Here is a 22,642-nt window from a genome sequence, read left to right on the forward strand (position 1 = left end):
GTGTTCATCTTGTAAATGGGATATGGCTCCACTATGCACATAAGTCTCCAATTTGATTTGAAAAATTCAATACTTCAGCCTAATTTTAAAAAGGCTCAAACTACATATTCATTTCTATATATACACATTCTCATCTTGGAATACTTAGAGCTTTACATATGTAAAAGAAGACTTGACAACGACATAATTTTTCTGTTTTCCTCCATTTACGCCTCTTATTTTCTCTTTTCTTTGGCACTCACACTTCAATTTCCTTATGTTTCCTTTCCTCCTTTGTCCTGTTCCCTATGTTTTTCTTTTCATGTTTTACCATTCATGTCCCTATTTTCCAGATTTTTTATCTTCCTCATATTTCTCCATTTGTGAATATCTCTGCTTTGAACTGTCAGAGCCAGCTTTCCTCTCTTCCCTTATTCCAAGATCTGAGTTGGCGAGCTGGAGTCTTTTTCACACCCCTCTGTACATACAAGATATACAGGAGATACATAAGCCAGATGAGAAGCAAATATAGAGCACTCAGAAAAATTGCTTTTTTTTTTCTGCATCTAATGTTTGTCTATCCTTTGTCCACAAATAACTCAAATGGTCTAACAGCAACTGGATCATGCCCTCTTAAGCACGGACTGGTCTACCACCAATTTCACAAGCGGCTGAGAAACAAGCATTGTCTAATTCAGTACTCATCAAGCATTCCTTCTTCTGCTTTCTGAAAAAATATAACACTTTATTTAAAAATTATGTTTTCTTGCTCCTAAGGAAATCTAGTATATAAAGGTAATTTTGAAAATGCTCTTCATTATGAAGCATAGGTAATCCATAATTTTCTAAATCTGTGCAGTATTTGGAAGCTACTTTTGTTAACAAACTTTTAGAAGATTCACGTCTGGACAGAAACTGATCATCCTGACAAATGCCCATTTTATGAAGCTCTGTATAGTAAATAAGAATTTGAGGCTGCAAATGAATCTATATTCCAAACTCCACAATGGTGGCTGATATTCCTTCCAGTACTACCAACACAGTGCAGCTGGGATAGCACAGTCTGTCAGGGGATGTTAGGAATAATATAGAAACCACGTCTGAAACAATCTAGTGTACATTGCTCACTAATTCTTAATATGCACTGACAGCGTAAGCAATAAAAGCCTAGGATGTGACTGTGGACCAGGTACATTATCCTGGTGCTGCTGAGATTTTACTGTTGTAGTAAATATATCCCACCGGAAAAAGACCCAGACATCCAGCACTCATCTGAGACTTGGATTCTACTTGTCTTAACATAACTCAAAAAGATAAGCAACTATTAAGAAGTACACAGTGTCTAGAGCAACAAAGTCACAAATAAGACATCCTCATCTTGTAGAACAAAAAGCAGCAAAACCCACACAACAACAACAAGCCAAACCAACAAAACTCAAACCCAAATCCCCGAATCTTTTATCTCCTTTTTTTATTTTGTCTTAATGATACTGTTAACAATTGCAGGTAACCTCCTCTCCCTGTAAATGTATTCCCACTCACTACACAGCCCAAACTGTGTATACCATACTCAGATTGTATGGCTGCATTTACTGAGTGAGAAAGATAAATACAATTTGCTACACAGGTGTTTTTTTTTTTTTATTTTTGCTCGTTCTATCCAAGCATTTTGCTCTTGCTTGTTTTACAAACACAGCAGAACAGCAACCACTGTACTTCCCCCATGGCTTGAACCAGGCTGACAATAGCTGAGTGTTCCTACTCATCCTTTCCAGGCTGAAGGATCACTGGATCAGAAAAAATAAGTTAGAATTGGACAGAGGTTCAAGGTTCAAAAAGCAAGACACATGACAAGCATTGTATCTCAAATGCCTGAGGTGCAGAAGCCTTTCCCACTGACAACCAGGCCTTGCACAGCTAACGGGAGCCACCACATAGCAGACAAAGGCAGCTAAACCCAACAGGAAAGGGTGAAGAAGCTCTCCTATAGACATAATGAGTGCACCAGAGAAGAAAAAAACCTAATATCAGCATATTCTTATTTGCTCTTGGAAAATCCAAAATCCACACAACACCCCCATTATGCAATCTGATTTATCAGACAGCACAATGCAGACAAAATTGTTGTGAGAGGAAGACAAGAGTTCCTTTAATCTTTGACTTTCCAGACAAATTATCTCTAATTAGTACCTGAGTCCAGTTATTTATGCACACAAACCAGACTTAAATTTTCTGCATCACAGAAGCACCCTGCTCCCAAACACCTGGCCAGCAGGAGCACACACAGATGTCCCTCCAGCCGCCAGCTTTTCTCTCCAGGCTGGCCACAGCCACCACACACCCAACAGACCCTCTATAAAAGGATATCTCTCTCTCCATAGCTATTCTCTAAAAATTCAGGATATTGCCCATAAAGGGGAATTGTTTTCCGATTACTTTGGCTTTTGGTAAAAGCAATAAAGGTGAAACAAAAGACACTGTTCCACAGTAGCTGTGTGATAAACAGGAAGAAATCACTCTAGTCATAAAATAAATGAAATGACAGTAGTAATATCTCATGCTAAACCAAAATTTACCTACAAATGTTGGCACTACATCTTAGATACTTCTCCTGTACTTGGTAAGAGGCTGGAGACAAGTAACTGTGAAGTTCATGCAGTATTTTTTCCTTTCCAGGACGGATGGCTATTTCAACCTGCTCTTCTTAAAAAACATGGAAAACCTATTTTCAGTCTAAGCCTTGTCTCTCTGCCAGCTAAGGATGTAAATTTTGCACTACTCCCAGAAAGCAACATGGTTTTCTGACAGCCATTCCTATTCAGAAGCCTCCTGTGGGATGTGGTGCATCCTCTGACGTCTGTGCTTGGTAGCAAGAGCATCCCACTGCCTAGGTTTCCATCTCACATCTTCTTAGGCATTTTCCAGCATCCCAGTGTGCATTGAACACTGAGCAATTGTGAGTTCAAGCAAATGATACGGAGGAATGGATAATAAGCCCCTAGGAATGCATCCAGCTACAGTTATATTCCATGAAGGTTAGAGGCCCAATTCTTCCTCATTTAAATCTGATGTTGAAGGAATTCATAGTTCTTTATCCAAGCTACTAATTTGCAATTTTACTGCAAACAATTTACAATCAAATGAAGTGAAAGCTAGAAGCAAAGAGTACATTAATGATCTAATTTTCCTTTTGCATTTCTCTTCATTTTATCTTTCAGTGAAGACCAATCTTTAAAAATTGGATAATTGGCCAGTAAATAAATACAAACTTTTTCTTTTAATTATTACTGCATAAAAGCTGAACTGTTGGCATGAACTGCAGCATTGTCTTCTACTGAGGACAGTCTTGTATGACCAACCTCCAGCAACAGAAATTGGGATTATTATAAATGACATTATTTTTCAGACTGAAAATTCATACTCTAAAAAAGTAGTAAAAAAATGAATTGCAGTGTCTGAATAAAAAATGTAGTATTCTGGGCTAGATATATGCAATTTGTAAATTACACAGCCATGTGCATGCTAAGATGTTTCTTAAAAATACAGTAACTATTCTGTCCAAAACATAGCAGGAATGTCAAAGCAGCTTTTGTAATATTCCACCGGAGCTTTCAATACACCAGGAACAGCTAAATGAGTGAATTCTTGTTTTCTTAGATTTAGAGGCAGTCTAAAGGCATTGGTCAAGCACCAAACCTCAGCCTGGGGGAAGGAGCTAGGGAAGGTGGTTACTTCAAAGGACAGTGGTCAGTCTGAGCCTTGCTCCTATGAGAGACTCCCTGCTGCCCTGTGGAACTGGCTCTAGTGGTGAGTTGATCTGCTGAGACAGCTGGAGTACTCACATTTTTAGAAACAGTTAATTTTCTGGAGGTTTAGGGAGCTGAGTTGGCTCAAGGGGGTCAGTTAGCTGCCAGCACAGGGGAAGCAAGTGGCCAGGAGCAAGGCAGATCTGCCTCTCCCAGCATCCTGATGAGATGCTGAAACCTCAGGAGACACTGAGTTAGGCTGATACGTCAAAAGGTGTCAGAGAAAGCAGAGGTGCTGCCCTCATCTCAATTCCTGCCATTCCCACATCTCCTGTCTCACTTATTCCCATGCTCACCCAACACCCAGACCCCATCCAGATGGTTAAACCCCTCTGGTAACAGCAATCAGTCAGGTCAGCTTATATGCCACATCCTTTGACCGGCTTAACCATCCCAGAAAACATCTGGGATGCAACACTGGACCAAACAGGACTGTATTCCTTGGAGAAGTGACCAGATGTTTTGCCCCAACTTAGTTGTCCACGTCTAGGCAGTTAGCACACACTAAACACTGACCCATGTGCTGGTGGGAGGGAAAGAAAGAAAGAAGGAACACTTCTTGAGGAAATAGAGAGACCTATGCTCAAGACACCATAGGCTGTGCACCCTCAACACCACCTTCTGCAGAGAAAACAAATCAAGCATCCATAAACCAAACTTCCAAATCCATCTCTGCGCTCAGCCCTGCTCATTTCCATGATGCTGCATGGAAAAGCAAGGAGGCTGCTGGAGGAGCCGAAACCCCACAATCTGCTCAGAGGGTGCTCAACATCTGCGGTGGACCCCTCTTGTTTTGCCTCTGGGTGTAGCTGCACCATGTCTGCTCATTATGAGCCCAAATGAAATGCACAGCAAGAACCTGCAGTTACAGAACTCGATCCCAGCATGGAGGAACAGGTCTGAGATCTGTTTAAGATGTGAAATTGAAAGACACTGAGACACATAATTGGGCAGAAAGCTGGGCCTGGCCCATCTCGACTGAGCAAGGTAAATCAGTATGCCATCAAGGAGAGAAATGCAGCACAGGAAAAGAAAGTCTGGACTGCAAAACACACTCTGTCCAATGGCTTGAAATTGAAATGGTTTTTTCTTCTAGCCAAGCAAACACAGCACAAAGCATTCATTTGAACAGAAGCATATGACAAATATCCAAGGTGCAACAAGCACTTCCCATATGCATCCTCCAGGCTAACAAAAGAGGCAGTGAGAACCTGTACAGCTGAATCAAGCATTAATACCCAGAAAGAAAATAGTTTCATCCCAGGGCTGAGAAAAAAAATAACTGAATCAAGATAACTTGAGCAGGACATTAAACATTACACTACAGATCAGACATGAACAACCACTGAACAACACTGAAAAGACATGACTTTCAACATCCAGATACCTGTCAAATAGGCTGAATTATTTTCAGGACTGAATCATAAAATGGTTTGGGCTGGAGAGGACCTTCAAATTTCATCTTGTCCAACCCCCCTGTGATAGGCAGGGGCATCTTTCACTAGATCAGGTTGCTCAAAGCCCCATCCAACCTGACTTTGAATATTCCCAAAAAAGCTACATCCACAACTTCACTAGGCAACCTGTTTCAGCGTCTGACCACTCTCATCATAAAAAAATATCTTCTTTATGTCAAATTTAATTCTACTCCTTTTTAGTTTAAAACCATCGCTCCTTGTCTTGTCATTACAAGCCTTGGTAAAAAGCCTCTCAATCTTTCTTCTAAGTCCCCTTAATATTTTATCTCACTACTGTTCTTACTGGGAAATGCCTTGAGGAATAGGCTAAGGAAACACAGACTGATAAAATAAGCCAAATGCCTTAGAGTAAAGCAGATCCCACATCAGGACTTAGGGAAGGCAGCAGTCTCAGCAAGAGATACAACTTGAAAAGCATAAGCAAATGTATGAGGTAGCTATTAAGGAAATGGATTTATTGTGTTGTGCAGGACCGTTCACCCTTGTGCAGAAGCAGCCAAGTGAGCAGCAGCTGCAGCAAAGGCGAGCAGTGCTCGTGCAGTCTCAAAGGGTGTGTGAGCTGCCCTCCAGCCTGTGTCCTCCTGAGGGGGAGCACTCAGGGAGGCAGCAATGCTGATCATTAGCTCTCACCACAAAATACTTGGCAAAGACGGGGAGGAAAAGGCAGGGCACTTCTAAATTAGCTTTTGCACTCTACCACTCATCTTGTAGCTGCTTCATGGTGGTCCAGCCTTCCAGGGCAAGGCAGAGGAGCTGAACGATGCCAACTGCCAGTGGCCCCAAGGCTCATTACAGCAGTCACAGACTACCATAGTGTTTTCCTAAGGTTCAGAGTTTACTCAGATATTCTTTGCTTCCCACTTTCCTTTCCTTGTAATCACCTTTGAATGCAAAACAGTTAACCTGAAAGCTTTCCACTACCCAATAAACTTTTCAATAATTTCTCTATGCTAATGCGTTTCAAGAGTTTAAATTAGCTAACTTGCATTTTGGCACCAGAGTAAGGCAGAAAACTTGCAGCAATGACCTGCGAAAGGTATTTGTGAAAGACAAATTTGCCAAGTGCTTTGGCAACAAATTACCAAATGAAAGATTAGGCTGCACAAGCAGAGGCATAAGCAGAAGATGTACAGAGGAAAGGATCATTTTAGGATTATGCATTCAGTGCCAATCACCTTAATGTGGGAAAATAAATAAAAGGATTCACAGGGCAGACATCTAAAGAGTCCAACAGACCTAAAATAAAGAGGACATAAGAACAGATTACGAAAAAAGCTACAAATACTTGAAGATGTGAAGCTAGGAGATCTGTGGGTTAAATAAAGAGAAGAATCTAAGCATCTCCAGGAGGAAATAAAGAAAAATCAGATTGTTGGAAAAAAGTTGCTTCACAGTAAAATTTAATAGGCAGTGGAATGGCTTTCCCCAAGCAAGCAGCTGAAGTTTGGAGAACCTTGGCTTTGGAAGTACATTAGGAAAAAAAAACAAAAACAGAATAGCAATTTAGATTCAAAAGTTGGAAAACATATAAGGCTGTAAATCACTGAGAATAGAAGTGCACAAGCTCTTAAAGGCTTCCGCAAGGAAGGACAGAGAATATGACATCGGATAGAAATACAGGCCTAAAGCTTTTCCCAATTGCAGTAAGCAATCCTCTTTCCTTTCCCTGCCAAGCCAATATCGACTTTTCCTACCATGCGACAGCGAGGGACGTGTTCTAGTGATGTGCAATTACTCTTCGGAATGCAAACACTACTTCCGACAAGCGGCTGGAATCTCAGCGGTGGTCTCTAATGGAAGTTGTCTGCTTATTCCCATCTCCATTGGGACAGCAGCCTATGATGCAACTCCACTGTCAAGTCTGACCTAGACTGCTCCCCTGAGATACCAGAACCATTCAGCATGTTCAAAAAGTCATTTTAAGAAACATAGAAACATAAGTGCTTTATCCCTGCTTGACTCCATGCCAAGGGAATCACACAGATACCTTGGGATGTTTCTGTGCTAAATATTATGTAACAGCTACTTCTCTCATTTGAAATCCCCAGTTGTTTAAGAAAACCAAAAAAGCACACAACTTCCACCCCCAGTTTCCTGATAATTAGAAAATCTTCACTTTCATAGTCCACCAGAAACTGGCACAATGTAACAAGGTCTCTCAGTTTCTTTATTTTCCTCTCCTACAAAAGCAAGACTTTTGGTCTTTGAGCAAACTTGATTTTTTTCCTCCTTGTTTCTTACGTAATGGTATAGTCAGAGCTGTTCCCTTCTGAACCATTATTCTATGTCATTAAGAACAGCCCTGTGCTATTTTTAAGCACCAATATCCTTTAATCCCTTCATTAATTTAAATATATTCTAAAAGACACATAGCTCTCTACTGGGACTCCAAAAAAAACATTATAAGAGGAGACTCCTATACAGGCTTCCCTTTCCAACTGCAAGAGAACTGTCGTGCTTGTTCTCTGCAAGCATCAAACCTGGTGGCTGTTTCTGCTGCAAAGCAAAAATACCGACCCTCTCTAGCTCAGCTGCAAGACCAAGAGCTGCAAAAGAAACAGCCCAGTTCTCATGAATCATTTTTGGAAAAATCTCACAGTCTAGCAACACTGACGTCTACAAGTGCCAGAACAAAAATCTGAATTTTTTTTTTTTTTTTTTTTTTTTTTTTTTTTTTTTTTAATGGAAGCTTGAAAGGGTTTCTGGAAAGTAAAGAAGTGCCACTTACAGTATAAAGCTAAAAGTTCTCAGCCAAAGATATCCAAAGGCTTTAAGGAAATACCAGTATCATTATCATCATTTTACAGATGGAAAAGGAAAAAAAAAAAAGAAGGTAATACCAATGTCAAGGTCATCAATTCAACTCAGATTTCTTGAAATTGTTTGCTGAGACACAGATCCATTCTTTATCCAGATTTATTTAACATGTAATGAAATAGTTGCAGAGAAGTTGGCCTGGTTCTGAAAATATAAAAATTAGCTTGTAACATTGGTTTTGTCTATTCAAAAATCGAGATTATACACGCTGCTTTCCTTATTCTCTACTTAGTTGTGACTGAAGAGTCATTAGAGAGAACAAGTGAGCTTAGTAAAATGAGAACATTACTTAAGGCTTGCACGATATAATTGCACTTTAAATTCTAGGGTGAAATTTCTGACCTAACTGAAGCTTCTACTGATTTCAGTCAGGCAAGATTTTCACCTGCAATGTGTGGTAAAAGGGAAGAAAGATAACTTTGTAAAGGCACTTTAAAGAAGTACTATATTCAAAGGGGAGAAAAGTTAAGTGAATGAAGTATTTCATATAAACTCAGTGAGCTCATTTCCCAGATGAGCCAGATATCTGCTGAGCTTGCCTTGAAGGGCAAAAGGCAAAGATGGCTTCACCTCCTAAATGTGGCCTGGGGCATAGTTAGGATGATTTACCTTAAGACAGTTTGAATGTCCTTGCCTTATTCTGACTGAAGATCACGTCTCCTGACAGCCAAAGACATCGAGGTTAGGTCTGAACCCAGCCCCAAGTCTCCAGAATAAGATAGAGAAGGCACACCACAAACATCTGAAAAGAACAACAGTCTCTTCTCAAAAAGCTATTAAAGAGTGGCTAAATATGAGGGGGCAGTAACAGTAATTAAAAATAATCTATTAATTGAAAAGCTGACATTTTCTTGTACAATAACTGACACCTACAAGCAAATAATTACAAGAAAGAATAAGTAAAACGTGTCATAAACAATGACAACAACCTTATAGATTAGATAAGAAAAGTTTCCAAGAAAAGTCTTCAAGAACTTTGAAAGACAAAGAGATACTTAAAGACTTGGGAAAGGCAACACGGAGTAGGAAAAGAACACAGAGATTTAGATTTCAGCACACCTTTTATAGCAGAAACTCTTAAATAAGTATCCGTAATTGCTGGCAAGGATAGAGAACAATGAAGATTTGTTATTCTACTGGCATGGAGATCAAGTATAGAATCCCAAACAAATCTAAGAAAATGGAAAAGTGGTCTGAAATAAATTGGAGTGCCTCAGTAAAGACAAATACTAAGTGCTATACTTCACTTGTCAGTGAGCTGAAGGTCACAACAATCAACTGCACAAATACTGGATGACCAACGGGGAGACAGAAGACAACCTGGGGGGTTAGAATGCCTCAGAAATCAAATATCAATCAACACTGTCACACTAGTTAGGACAAAAAAATAAACCTCCTAAACATTACAGCATTAAGAGCTAACAAACCTCCCCCTTTGTTCAGTTTAGTATTCTACATTTCAAAAAAATCCACTGACTGTACACCACTTAGAATTTAGAGGTGAGAAAACAAGGATGAGCAATGTCTGGACAAAAGACTCTGAGCAAATGCTGAAAGAATGAGAGAAGCTCCATCTGAGGAAAAGAGACACTGAGAAATCAACTAATATATATATAACATGTATATGAAGTGCTGCTGCAAAGAGGAAGAAGTAAAATATCCTCTCTGTTCAGAGATAAAACAAACCATGAGCAAATTTATTATGCTTGCCTAATTTTCATAACAGAAATCCCTCTGAAAAGGTCAGATAAACATTAGTAGCAGTGTTTGAGGTACAGCTAAACTGCCCTGGAGATAGGGATTAAACACAAACCTGAGGTCCCTATTTTAAAATTATTTTTATGATAAATCCTGGTTTTTAGAACAGTGCATATGATTCACTCACTAGGCATATGTGTCATTTACAAATGACTATTTTCAATGTGTTTTCTCTCTCTAGAAAGCACAGTAATTTTCTTGACTCTGATTTGTGATATTCCCCCCACAGTTTCTATCTGCAGAAGCATTTAATTTAGAACTTTGCACATCAGACATGCACATTTGAACAGTATGCAGTATTCATGACACTCTCCTGGCTGAGTGAGGCATGGAGCCAATGATACTCTGAGAGCGTAGGCAAGGGAGAAACAGGAAGAAGCAGAGTCAGCAGTGCTTGTGGAGGGAGGGGAACGTAGGCTAGGAAGAGAAAAATGAAAAGGACCTAGGGCTAGCCAGAAGAGACCAGAGAGTAAAGAATTTCAAAGTTAGGGCAACACTCCAAATTTAAAGGAAAAAGTGATTTTTTCCTGTTAAAATGCCCCACTGAACATGATGCTTTGCCTTTCCATGTTGTTTTATCCACTCCTCTCCTACCCTCCTCCCCCACCCTGGGTCAGGATAACTGGAGTACAGAACCATGTTCATACTTGTTCTACTTATTGAACAGGATCTTAAAATTGTGTGAGGTGGAGGCGGGACTGATGATGAGCTGTCAAAGAACAGCTCATCAGAAATAATCCAATATGAGCTTTACTGGAAACTGATGTGAGAGCAGCTTTTGAGGGTTTTACTTTTTGCAAGAGCCTTCAAACAGGAGCTTCACTGTAAACTAATATCTTGTTTATCTTTCCAAATGGTAGATTTCCCATGCCTCCTATTTTCCTAAGAGAAAGGTGGGAGAAGACCATGAAAGTAATAAAATTTCCACTCCCTTCTTAGGCACTTGGCAACTCTGCCTTCCAATACACTGCTTCTTATTTAATTACCACTTCAAACAAGGCTGCATTGTATCCACAGTCAATGCTTTGCTTTGCTTTCCAACAGGCAGAGCAGCATTGTAAAGAAGATTTAAGGCACATCACTAACAGCCGTAGGAAGAGAATACAACGACCTCCGCAGAAAGGCGTAGAAGAAACAACGAAAGTGTGGTGCCTTGCTCAGAGAGGGAAAGCAGGGGAATCACAACTTGTTAGCAAGAACAGTGAAAGAAGGAGGGACACGTAGAAGTGAAGCGATGTGGAACTTGTCCCTTCAGTGTGTATATTGACATGATCTCAGACATCCTTCAAATTGATGCTACTGTTTCATTCACACAGCCACAACACTTGAGGTACTGCAGTCACCAAATTGAAAAAACAGAACACAAGGCACTTGACGTCTTTCCCTATTTTACTTAGTAAGCAGCAGCCACTACGTTATCTGGCTGTCATTTCCCCCCTATTTTTTTGTTATTGCATCGATACTACCACTGCTGCCAGTACTCCACCAAATGTTACCATTGCTCCAAAGGAACAGAAAGAGCCTTAGGCAGTTTCTACTGTTTGCACCACTGCATTAGTAAAATCAGTGGAGGCTTGATTGAGACACCTCATGCATCAGCAGGCATGAGGGCCTTCTCTGCACTGCACCACCCACTACTCCTGCCTCTTCTGAAGCACTGAATGGATGTGCTATGAGTAGACATGAAATCACCCAAGATAATCAGAGAGACAGAGCACATTTTTTACAAGCATGTATTTCTTATACTGAAAAGTGGAAATTTTTTGCCTTGATGTCAGAATACATGGATTAAGTTGGGATGGTATTTTTCTGCCTGTTTAGATTTGCATCTCTCCAACAGATGGAACGTAATAGCTGCAGCATTGGCCAAGCCGAGAATTATTCTAGGGTAGGCAATAATAATGATCACAAATGGTAAAATGAAGCGAAAGTTCAAATTTAGCTCCTCAATACACGATTTTCTCCTTGCCACAGAAAACTTGGCAATAACTGCTTCCTGCTTTGGATCCTTTTTGAATGCAGCCAGAGAAATCTACCTTTACAAAACTGAGATTGCAGTATGGGATTTCCAAAAGTTATCTAAAGGACTTCAGAGCATAGCTGGGCAGCAATTGTTGTGTTTCTACTACACAAACAATACCAACCATCAGAACATACCTAGGGAACATTTGTTCCCTAAAGGAATAAAATTTTAAATTATCTCTGTTTCCTACCAAACAGGATTTTCAGGATTTCCTTTCAAGTAAACCAATGCTGCTAGACTACTCCATAGCTGAAAAGTGTGGGAACTGCAGCACTGAGAAGCTGGGAATTCAGGCTCATGAGGTGTCACAAGTCAGAAAAACATGTTTCAGCTGCCAACGAACAGGTGCAGAACCAAAGAAGCTGGGATTTGGGGAAAATGACAACTTGCCACACTGCCTTTAAAAGGCTAAGCTGACATGAAACCAACTCTCCTGAGTTTTTTGGAAGTACACCTGGAGTTTGTTTGGATTTTTTTTTTGGTTGATTGGGGTTTTTTTGTTTGTTTGCTTGCTTTTAAGAAAAATTAAGATTTGAAAATTGATTCTGAATTAAATCTATGATCTTATGTTGCTTAGGTAATTTACCAAATCTGACTGTCCTGTAACTAATATGAAAAAACACCTTCAGAGAAAGATTAATACAGGAGGGTAAGTTCATCTCTGCATTCAACAAAGCTCAATTATATTTAGCAGATTTCTGTAACATTTTATAGTACCAAAAGGAATTGCAATCCATTGTCAACTTTTCGGTTCCAAGACAAGCGAGGAAAATTCAACATCATATTATGAAGCTTATCTGGACCTCTAGGTATTTGGCAGCCTGAAACAGTACAGTACATTTTTGGGGTGCTCAGTGCTAACCCTTCCTTGTACAATAAAACCTTTTCAATTGTTTACACTAAGGCTGCAAGGTCTACAGACAATGCATCTCCATTTTGCTTATTATTAGACAATAATAATTTGTCTATCTATAAATGAAGCAGGAGAAAGAAACAGGTAATGGCTGGTCACCTCTGAGGGGCAATAAAATAATTAATATTTGGGGGCTGCCTTAAGAGAATTAGAAATCTTTCAAAAATAATTTAAAAATGTTTTACATAGTTTTTAAGTTCTCTTCTTCCTCAGTTACAAGACCCCAACAGATGAGAAGCTACATGTCCGTGGCAAGACTTAGCTGCAAAGCCATGCAAATATTTAAATTGAGATAGAGATCCCTGAAAGACAAAACACCTTGTCAAGGCTTCAAAATTTTTATTAAATTACAGCTTTCTACACTATATGATCTTCTTATCTACTATAGAATATGGTATATAAGGTACCAAATTAAATGAGCTGCGCAGCCACAAGGCATAGTGCAATAAAGAATCCACTACGCAAATAACTTTAGATCTAAGCAAAGGGAAAATGTAAAGACATCTACATTTGTGTCTGATATGAATGTAAACTCTGCATTTCTGATGGGGAAATGATAGTACAGCTGTCCATTCTCTGTGTGATTGCAATACTGAACTGCATATTTATCAAGCTGTCCCTTCCATTTAAAAATATATTAAATATGTGCATGAATTCTGCATTATTATCTAGAAACAAAGCAAAGAAACTTTTTTCTACTATTTCTTATTTGCCATCAATGCAAAATTGGGGTCTAAGAAGTTATTGCAAGGCATTTTTTTTTCACTGAACTTCTACACAAAGTTTTTGTGTTTCTTTTAGAAATGTTTATTATTACAGAGTCAATCACACAATGCAATTTAGATGATAACCATACTTAGATTTTCTTTTTCCACCTTTTTGCAAAGCTCTGAAAGAGGAAAAACAAGCAAATGCCGATCTGGACATTTTTTAAATGTAGAAATTTTCTGGTTCAAGGACATTTCTACAAGACACAATAAGTTGAAACAAAATTGCCAAAATTTTGCTTAATATATCCACGTGCACTGTTCAACTGAAATAAGTCTGACTGCCTCTTAAACAGACTCCATCATCTGAGAAATCCATCTTCAGCAAACTGAAAACAAAAATGGAAGATGGAGCGAAATCAAAGAATATTCTTTGGTCCACAGTTGGACCATCTGGCAGTAACTTCCCTGATGTCAGCTCATTACTAAACACCTTCACGGATGGACTCCCAGTGACTCAGAACTACACTTCCTCTGTTCCTTGTTTGTTCCTGGACAGCAATTCCCTACCTAATACCATGGGAAACCAAAGTAGCAGCACTATGAAAAAATTAATGTAATACAGTGCTCCCCAACACTACCTTGGTTAATTAGAGAATGCACAGCTTTTTTTAAAAAAGAGAGCAGATCTTGTCTAAATGCTCTCCCTGATCTCAATTCAGAAGATGGCATTCTGCTTTTCTAAGGTTAAGTTCATCATCAAGAAAAGAAGGAGAGAGTAAAAAAAAAAATTCCCATCAAAGTCATTAAATTAGACTGATATGGGGACTACATTCTGCTGACGACAATTTGTGAATAAATACACAACTGGCATAATTTATCATCATACTCCCTATGTTAATAAAATACTATAAAATGATTTTAACATGTACTGGCATGTCAGGTCACATTCAAGATGGTTGATGAATGCTCAAAAACTGTTAAAATGGAAAGAAAAGACAGCCCTACCAAAATGAGAACAGCCCTTTAAGAACATTATTTCAGTGCTTTTCAATTGCTATTATCAACTCAGCTGGTGAGAATTGAGATACCAAAGTCATTTTCCTTTCTCATATAAAATGACAATGGTTGACTTTTTTATTTTTAACAGAAACCACTGTATTGTTCATTTTGTTTCCATTCTTATTCCAAGAAGATCTGTTTTTGTAAACAGCCACTGAAATGAAAACCCATGCATACATTAGAGAAGACTAAAGGCTAAGTAAAAATAAACAGATGAGAATTCCTCACCCATATTGCACATGAGCGAGATCTCTCACCTTACCATGATTAGAAGTTTCTTTCAGAAAATAAAGCTAGACAGAACTACACCTTTCATTTTCACAGCTCCGTTATAATGGAGCTCCAATATAATCATAGAAATAATTGTCTTCTATAGCCTTGTTGCAAGTATTTTTGTAATAATCTATCCAGTATGAAGTCATGTCATTTGACTAGAGAACAGTAATGCCTGCATTAAGAATAGGAAAATAATATTAATTAATACAGTACTGTAAGTTTGACCTCAGGAGTATGGGAGAATTTAGAACAAATTTTGAAAGGATGGTTAATGATTAACACGGACCTAAATGCAAAATGGGCTAATATTTAAGGAGTTCTCTAGATTGACATGGAAAGATAATCTATATTTTAGACAGACAAAAGAAATTCAGTCAGTCTTATACAGGTAGACTTGAGTAAAGCATTTCCAGTGGAAACCATACGTCAATTTAGAAAGCTAGTGGGTAGGCAGCTATGCAAAGGAAAACAGCAACAAAAAGTACCAAGAGGTAGAATTTCAGACAGCAGTGAGCTTGGCTACTGGAATTTTTCAAGGATAAATCTAGTTTACTATTTTCTTTAATAACTTTGGCATGAACAACTGGGCTAATGAGAGTCAGTGATATGGGGTATCATTGCCAATATAAGAGGATTGCAATACCTACCCCAAAAGAAATGGATTTCTTTGGTGACAATAACAATAGAAATTTGACATGAGTCCCACATGAACAAAAAAAATGTTGTGGTTCTGCACTTACGAGCTAACTGCAAAAACTACTGCAAGAAGCTGAGAGCTCATCAGTAAGAAATTACCAAGGTGGAGAATGAATGGTCTGTAAGACTTAGCTATGAAAGAGACAAATGTAATGCTAGGAAGCATCGATCAAGGTATTTTCTGTAGATAGAAAAGTATTTATGCCATTGTACTTTCTTTCAAAAACTGCACGTGATAATATCTTCAACATTTAAGACACAGACGCACAAACCAGAACACGGTAGAGAAGTGCTGCCACAACCATTCATAAGTGCACATCTTAAAAGAGAAGGACAGAGAAGACTGATAGACAACTGGGATGTTATCTGAAGGGGAAAAAGAAAGCTGACAAATGAGTAAAAAATGGTATAAACTGGCCATTGGGCTGAACATCAGCAGTGGTTTCTGAGATATCAGGACAATTTGGTTGCAGAAGAGCTAATCACTGCTGCAGTGACAGAGAGCATAAGAAGAAATTATTCAAAGTGTCTTATCCATCAGAAAACAGAGTCACCACATTAATAGTGGTGCTTGATATGTTATAGCTTGCAACAGCAAAGGACTCAAGCTGACACTTTCAATTGTATGTGCGTGAATCTGCTGGCCTGCATTTATTTATAAATAAAGTAAATAATAACTATATCCATGAAATACAAGAGAAGCAAGAAAAGCCTACAATTTTATTTACTTTATCACATTTCAGCAATCAAAAGCAGAAAAGAGCAATTTAGAAAAGATTAGCGGGTGCTAATGCTTTCCACTGCATTAGAGGACATTTTGGAATACTGACAGCTTGTCTTGGGGAATGACACTGATAGATAAAGACAGAGTAGTGAATCAAAAGACATGCAGATCTTCTCCAGAAGAATTCCAGGGTAATGAAGCAAATTATTGTGTGTATATTGTCTTTTTTTTTTTTTTTTTCATATTCTGCTTATTCCTAAAAAAATCCAAGGCACTAATGAGAATATATGTAACAGACCTTCCCCTACAAGTACAGCTAACTAAACACAGCACTCACAATGCTGTCTAACTAGGATGTCTGGCTTATAAAATTTACAGCAAACAAATTCCTAAATTATCATATTTTTAACCTATATTTGTCCATTAACATTAAACGTTTTTTATGAGTTGACTTTTAAAAGGAAAGTAGCTTTGTGCTGTCCATATTTCAGTACTAAATATTAGCAGTCCTCTTCTCAGTGCTATCAAGAACACTTAGGAGTCATACAGCACCTCTTGCTATCAACTCGCATCAAATCTAGGCTGGCTCTAATAGCACATAGTGACTGTGCTGGGCATGGGTGGGTTTGCTTTGTTTCTCCTGGAGGGGAATTTCTGGCAGCTAGTGCAGATGCTAGTCTGGCATCTCACACAGATGTAGATCTGCCATATAGGGGTGAAGAAAAGGAAAAGAAAATAAGTCAGCTGTTTTCCAGGAAGGATGTGTAACATTGACAGCAAATTCCACAGTGTGTTTAGTTCAGCTTGCCTGGGCCTGACACCTGCAGAGCAGCTTGGTCCCCAAACCCACTCCAGACCTAACCACTCAGCAGGATTACAGCTTTGAGAGTTGAGGGAGTTGGCCTCAATGAAGTACTATTAATTTCTGAGGTGAAAAACCAGAGACTGACACTCATGCTTATTTTGCACAATAAATTCATTCAATGGCACTCAGGGACAAGCCAAACAAAAATTAGGCTTGGCCCCATGTGTACACATATAGGGAAGATTACATTGCACACCATTTTGTGCATCAAACATGAATCATACCACACCGTGTGAATGAGTTTCTGGGATTATCAGGAGGGCTGAGATTCCCTGGATGCACACAGGGACAGGAAAAGAACAGACTGATGAACAAACAGCCTTCTTCTCATTGAACAGCTTCCATAGCTCACACAAATCAATTTAACATGGCTGTTATGCTGCATAAAAAGAAAAAATCCCAAAGTCCAGCACTGCTGAAACTTGATGCTTGCACAATACATGCTTTCCTGAGTAATCTGCAGCAACCAGACATTGTCAGTGCATGAGTCCCATCCCTGCAAAGGGAGGTTAATACACATCAGTGAGAGAAAGAATATTCTTTTCTTTCTCACAGCTTTGGCTGGCACATGATGCAAAGCAGCAGCTTTCTTACACTACCTAGAGAATTTCCCCATCTCATTCTGAAAAACCATTCCATGAGGATTTGTTAACTCATTCAGCACCCCTGCTCTAGGCCCACTTTCAAAGCCCTGCCTATAGGGCAGTGTGATTACGTCATGGTACCATTTATTCTGAAGCCAGCAGAGCCATGGGAGGTATTGGTCACAGCTTTCTGAAATGCAGTGGGAGCTGCTGTTGCCCTGGGATTCCTGCAGCTCTGCTGAGCAGGTGGGCCAAGAGGCCACTGTTTTGGGCAGCTGAAAGGTGCAATCACACAGCTGACTTGCAGCATCTGACTTCCACAGCAGAGCTGAACCCTGAGGTCAGTGGGTATGGGGAGACTTCCAACACCTAAGGAATTTGACTCTGTGATAAGGAGGGGCTATTGAGTCAAAGCAACCATGTTGAGGCCAACAGGGTCTAAATACTGCATGGGACCAAACAAGGAAGGTTTTTGTTAATTTTCATTTGCCTAAAGTTGGCCAGATTTACTGAGCGGAGCTCAGCCTGAAAGATTTTCCCTAGCCCCTTGAACTCACTGCTGGAAGCTCCCACAGCCCAAGGCGGTGGCACCACTGGCTGCAGGGGCTGGCATGTCTTACTCCAGGTGTACAAGTGCCACGGCAGGACATGCCCCCCCTGATAGTTCAACCACCCCACACACCTTTTTTTGTCATTCAGCCATTTTACAAAAGCCCAGCCAGAGTGTACCAAGGCTTACTACAAACCTGAACTGAGAGATTTGAAGAAGGTCCTGGAGTCACATTAACCTCCTCACACTTATCTACATTATTCAATATAAAAACATGCTTTCTTCTTAAAACTATTGCCTGGGGATCTCTGAATTTTGCAACTTGTAAACAAACATACAAAAGCTAATTAAAATGAGGAGGAATATGAGGCAGTTAAGAGTAAGGTAAAGTGTATCACAGAGCAAGTGGAAGAGCAAGAGCTTTTCAGAAATGCTGAATTTACTCAGAGAACAATTTGCACACTGAAGTCTTAAAAGCGTTTTTCTTGTTTGCATGTAATGTTAGTCTACTACTTCAATAACCACAGAACTGGTTTCCTCCTATTTCTTGTCTTTAAATTTCATCTCTGCATCTCATCTTTAAACCACACCAAACTGATTTTTTTACCCCAAAGAATGCAATCCACGGACTGCAGTGCCTTGGAATCCCACCTAAGTACTATTTAAAAATGTTTTGTGGACCTATATGGAAGATCAAGAGTAAGGAAATCTGGGATTTGAGATTAAGCCAGCAGAATTTTCCATTTCATCTGTTAACATAAAAAACTTCATTTATCTTCTGAAAAGAAACTCACTAATTTCCTATTGTCAGATAGCATGGCTGCAAATGAACACTATGCCTCTGCAGCTGTTTAGTGCAGACACTGCTGCATCCAGATTTGCTGCAGCACAGCCAGATGGCTCCAAGTGAGATACCCCATTGTGCAACCAATAGGGGCTGGAAGAAAGAAAGAGTATTGGAGAAGAAAACCTAAAGGTTTCTTCAGAAGAAATTTCACTTGAGTGGCTACAGTCTTGTTTCTCACTCAGAATGGGAAGTTGGGGTGAGAGGACACGCAGGTCCATGAGGACCAGCCCTGCCAGTGGAAGTCCAGGATGACAGAAGCCTTTTCCAAAGTTTAGGCTGCAGCATATCACCACCACAAGCCCCTTCCTTCATAGGACAAAGAAGGATTTCCTCACTAAGATACAAAATGTCATCACTTTGAGCGAGTATTCAACTGCTGCAGTGCTGGTAGAATTAGAATCTGCTGTAAAGGAGGAGGCAATGTGCCAGCTCATAAAGCCTGACAACTCAAGGACAATTCCTACTGGATTTGATCAGCTGAGGTTCCAAGATTGGCCACATGACAACTGCCACTTACCAACCAAGAAAATACTTTTTCATGCTGATTTAAAACTTAGATGATCCCTACAGAAGATTCATAATCAGTAATACTGAAGGAGCATAAACCAAATCTGAACCTCCTTCCTTCAGTGAGAAAGCGAATTTTTTTCTCCCAAGATTGTTATGATGCTCCACTGTCATCCAAGATACCCAGATTCCCTGGCTTTGACTGGTCATTTGGCAAGGAGACCTGAGTTGTTTACTAATTTCTCAAGAAGGAACAAAATTATAGTGGAGCATGCATTTGGAAGGCAGAAAGGCAGGACCTAATGACAACTTTGCAAGCTGCTGAGCAAAATCTGCTTCCTGTGATAACTGCTTGCTGCTTTTTTAATATTATCCGTGATGTCAGAGACTGATCTGCAAAGACAAGGACAGTAATTGCATAAGTACTGTTGCAGATTCTTCTTACTCTGGATGCAGGGAGGGACTTGCTAAAAGTTATGCACAAACCAGAAAGACATGCAGTGCTGTTTTCCACCAAACTAGCTTGGACCCAAGGTCTTGAAGGGCAGCAGCATCAGTGCAAGCAGTTTCAAAGGCCTCTGCTGCTCTGCATTACGAAGGACAGCCTAAAATGAGGTCAGCTTTTGTCTGCAACAACTATTTTACTACTCTCAGATAGCTCCTCTCTGACTACAGGGTTTTATTAGATGGGTGCACAACAAATGAAATGTACCAAAGTTTACTACAAAGAACTAGATCTATGCTTCTCTTACAGCTGAACTCAGGGTACTTTCATAAGTTTTGGTCTATATGTCACATATGCACAGTAACAGAACAATATTCACTTTTCTAACAGCACCTTGCACTCCAGTGTAGGAATGCAGGAAGTAAAAGAACACTATGAAGAGTTTCCAGAGGCTGCTGAGGTCAAGATTTGCAGGGTGTGGTAATGCTCCAAGCCCAATTTTGATCCTTTCAAGGCCACTGCAATGACACAAAAGTGTTACAGCATCAGTTCTAGGCATAATCTTCAACTATCTCCATGACTAAGGCTCCCATGTTCAGAGCAGCAGAGAATTGACACAGGGTGAGTCTAGTATCTGTTCTGCCCCACTGAAAAGTAATACTTTCAGTTTAACTAAATGCGTTGAACCAGCCTGTTATTGATGAAAAAAATACTATGTGTGCGACATGTAAAATGGCACAAGTCTTTGAGTTGCATTATTGCATGTGCTTAAAACAGCAAAGGTAAAAGCTAAGAATCCAGCTGTAAGGAAGAGCACTGTAATTCTCTGAAGGCCAGGTGAAGGGCAGGTTATGGACAACAAGGAGCAATCCAATTTAGTTACAGTAGCTAAGGTAAAATTTACAATGGCTATCAATCCTCATGCTTTAAGGCATAAACTGAGCACCATCTGGGGCCAAAAAGAAATTTCCCTCTGTGGTACACTATAACACAATTGGCTGCGTGTATTTCTTCCTCTGAATCATCACATATTGGTTACTGTCAGAGACAAGATACAAGACTGTACGGATCACTGGCCTGCTCCAAAGCAGCAATTTCTGTGTCATTCGTTCCTTCGCAGTCCTTACAGACTGCAATAACGCTGTTAATGCCGCAGCAGTCATTTTCCCATAGATGGTAATGGACTCTCCGAAACAAACACCGATAGAAACTTAAATGCCTCCAACAACTAATCAAAAGCACTAGTCTACATTTTTATGGCGTCTGAGTGATTTACCAGTTCTGTTTTGGAAAACAAATATCCCAATCTAGTTATTTGTATTTTTGAATTACACATCAAGCACATTATCTTGCATTGAATTTAACAACAGCAATAGTATGAAGAAAAAATGCACCAATGATGTTTAAAAACGTAATTTGGAATTCAGCTTTGAATTTACTTTAAAGGAAAGAAGTATTGTCTTCCTGACTGAGATTTATTAACACTCCCCCTTTCCATTATCTGAACATTTCACTTGCCCTAAAGCACATCTGTAAAGACAGTGAGAGACTGCACGCATTTTCTATATCCATAAATTACAGATGTTGCTCTGAGCTACTCATCTATCAAGACAATTTTGCATAAGAGTAAGACCAACCTGAAAAGTAACCATCTAACAGAGAATATAGAAAATAATTAGTGAAAGCATTAGTCTGCAGACCTAATTTGCCTTACCAGGAACATTCTTTACCCAAAGCTTTATAATAGGGTGTGACAGAACACCGAGAAGCAAATCAAAGCCCAAACAACACTTCTGGGTATCAAAACAAAGAAATTGATGCATCAGTAACATGCTGTTGTATACTCAAATAGCTATAACAATCTCAGTAAAGACAATATGGACAATTTCAGGACACCTTCTGTGTAGAATAAGTTACACCAGGCTATTATTTTCCAATTAATAACATTGTGCTATATATTTTATGGGTTGGCATATCTGCTGTAGTTTGCCTATATGCATCAGTATTCTGTTTCCATGAACATGCTGTGTGCACCTATGGAAGAACAGAAGACTTGTATGTAACATAATATGCGATTAACCTAAAGCTGAAATGTACAAAACAAAAAGGTAAACAGAGGACAAAATGCAAGCAGGAGTTTTAAAGGAAAGATTTTGCCATCCGAGAGCCCAGTTACTGTATCTTAACCTTTCCTCTTCCATAGGCAACTGAAAAATGAATAAATGCTGAGAGAGCAGATAACAAGATTAAGAACACAGAGACTCTTCTAGGCTGCTAAAATACACAACATGACACAGCTGAACAGAAAGAGGGAAAACAGTACTTGTATGAGATAAAAGAAAGACACACACTCAAACACTTAATGCCAATCACGTGGTTATCTTAAATAGAAGACAGATACTGCATTGCTACGTTCAGAGCTGGCTGAATAGAAAAAAGACAGAGGTTTCATGCCCAGAAAAATGTTCCTTCTTCTCTGCAATTTGCATTTCAGAAATCACAGAATATCCTGGGTTTCTCCAGGTTCTCTCTTTTGCACAATCTCTGCAAAAGCCACTGTTTTACTTTGTTTTGTAACATGTTTTTGTAAAGATGAAGCTACAGG

At 39.4% G+C, this 22,642-nt stretch overlaps 1 long non-coding RNA gene across 1 annotated transcript in view; it reads right to left on the minus strand.

Moving 5' to 3' along the window:
- The window catches only part of LOC140683969 (uncharacterized), a 116,923-nt gene that overhangs the window by 4,163 nt on the left and 90,118 nt on the right, over nucleotides 1-22,642 (minus strand). The window lies entirely within an intron of this gene.

The sequence above is a fragment of the Taeniopygia guttata genome, chromosome 4, assembly GCF_048771995.1.
Source record: "Taeniopygia guttata chromosome 4, bTaeGut7.mat, whole genome shotgun sequence".
In the NCBI taxonomy this organism is placed as follows: Eukaryota; Metazoa; Chordata; class Aves; order Passeriformes; family Estrildidae; genus Taeniopygia; species Taeniopygia guttata.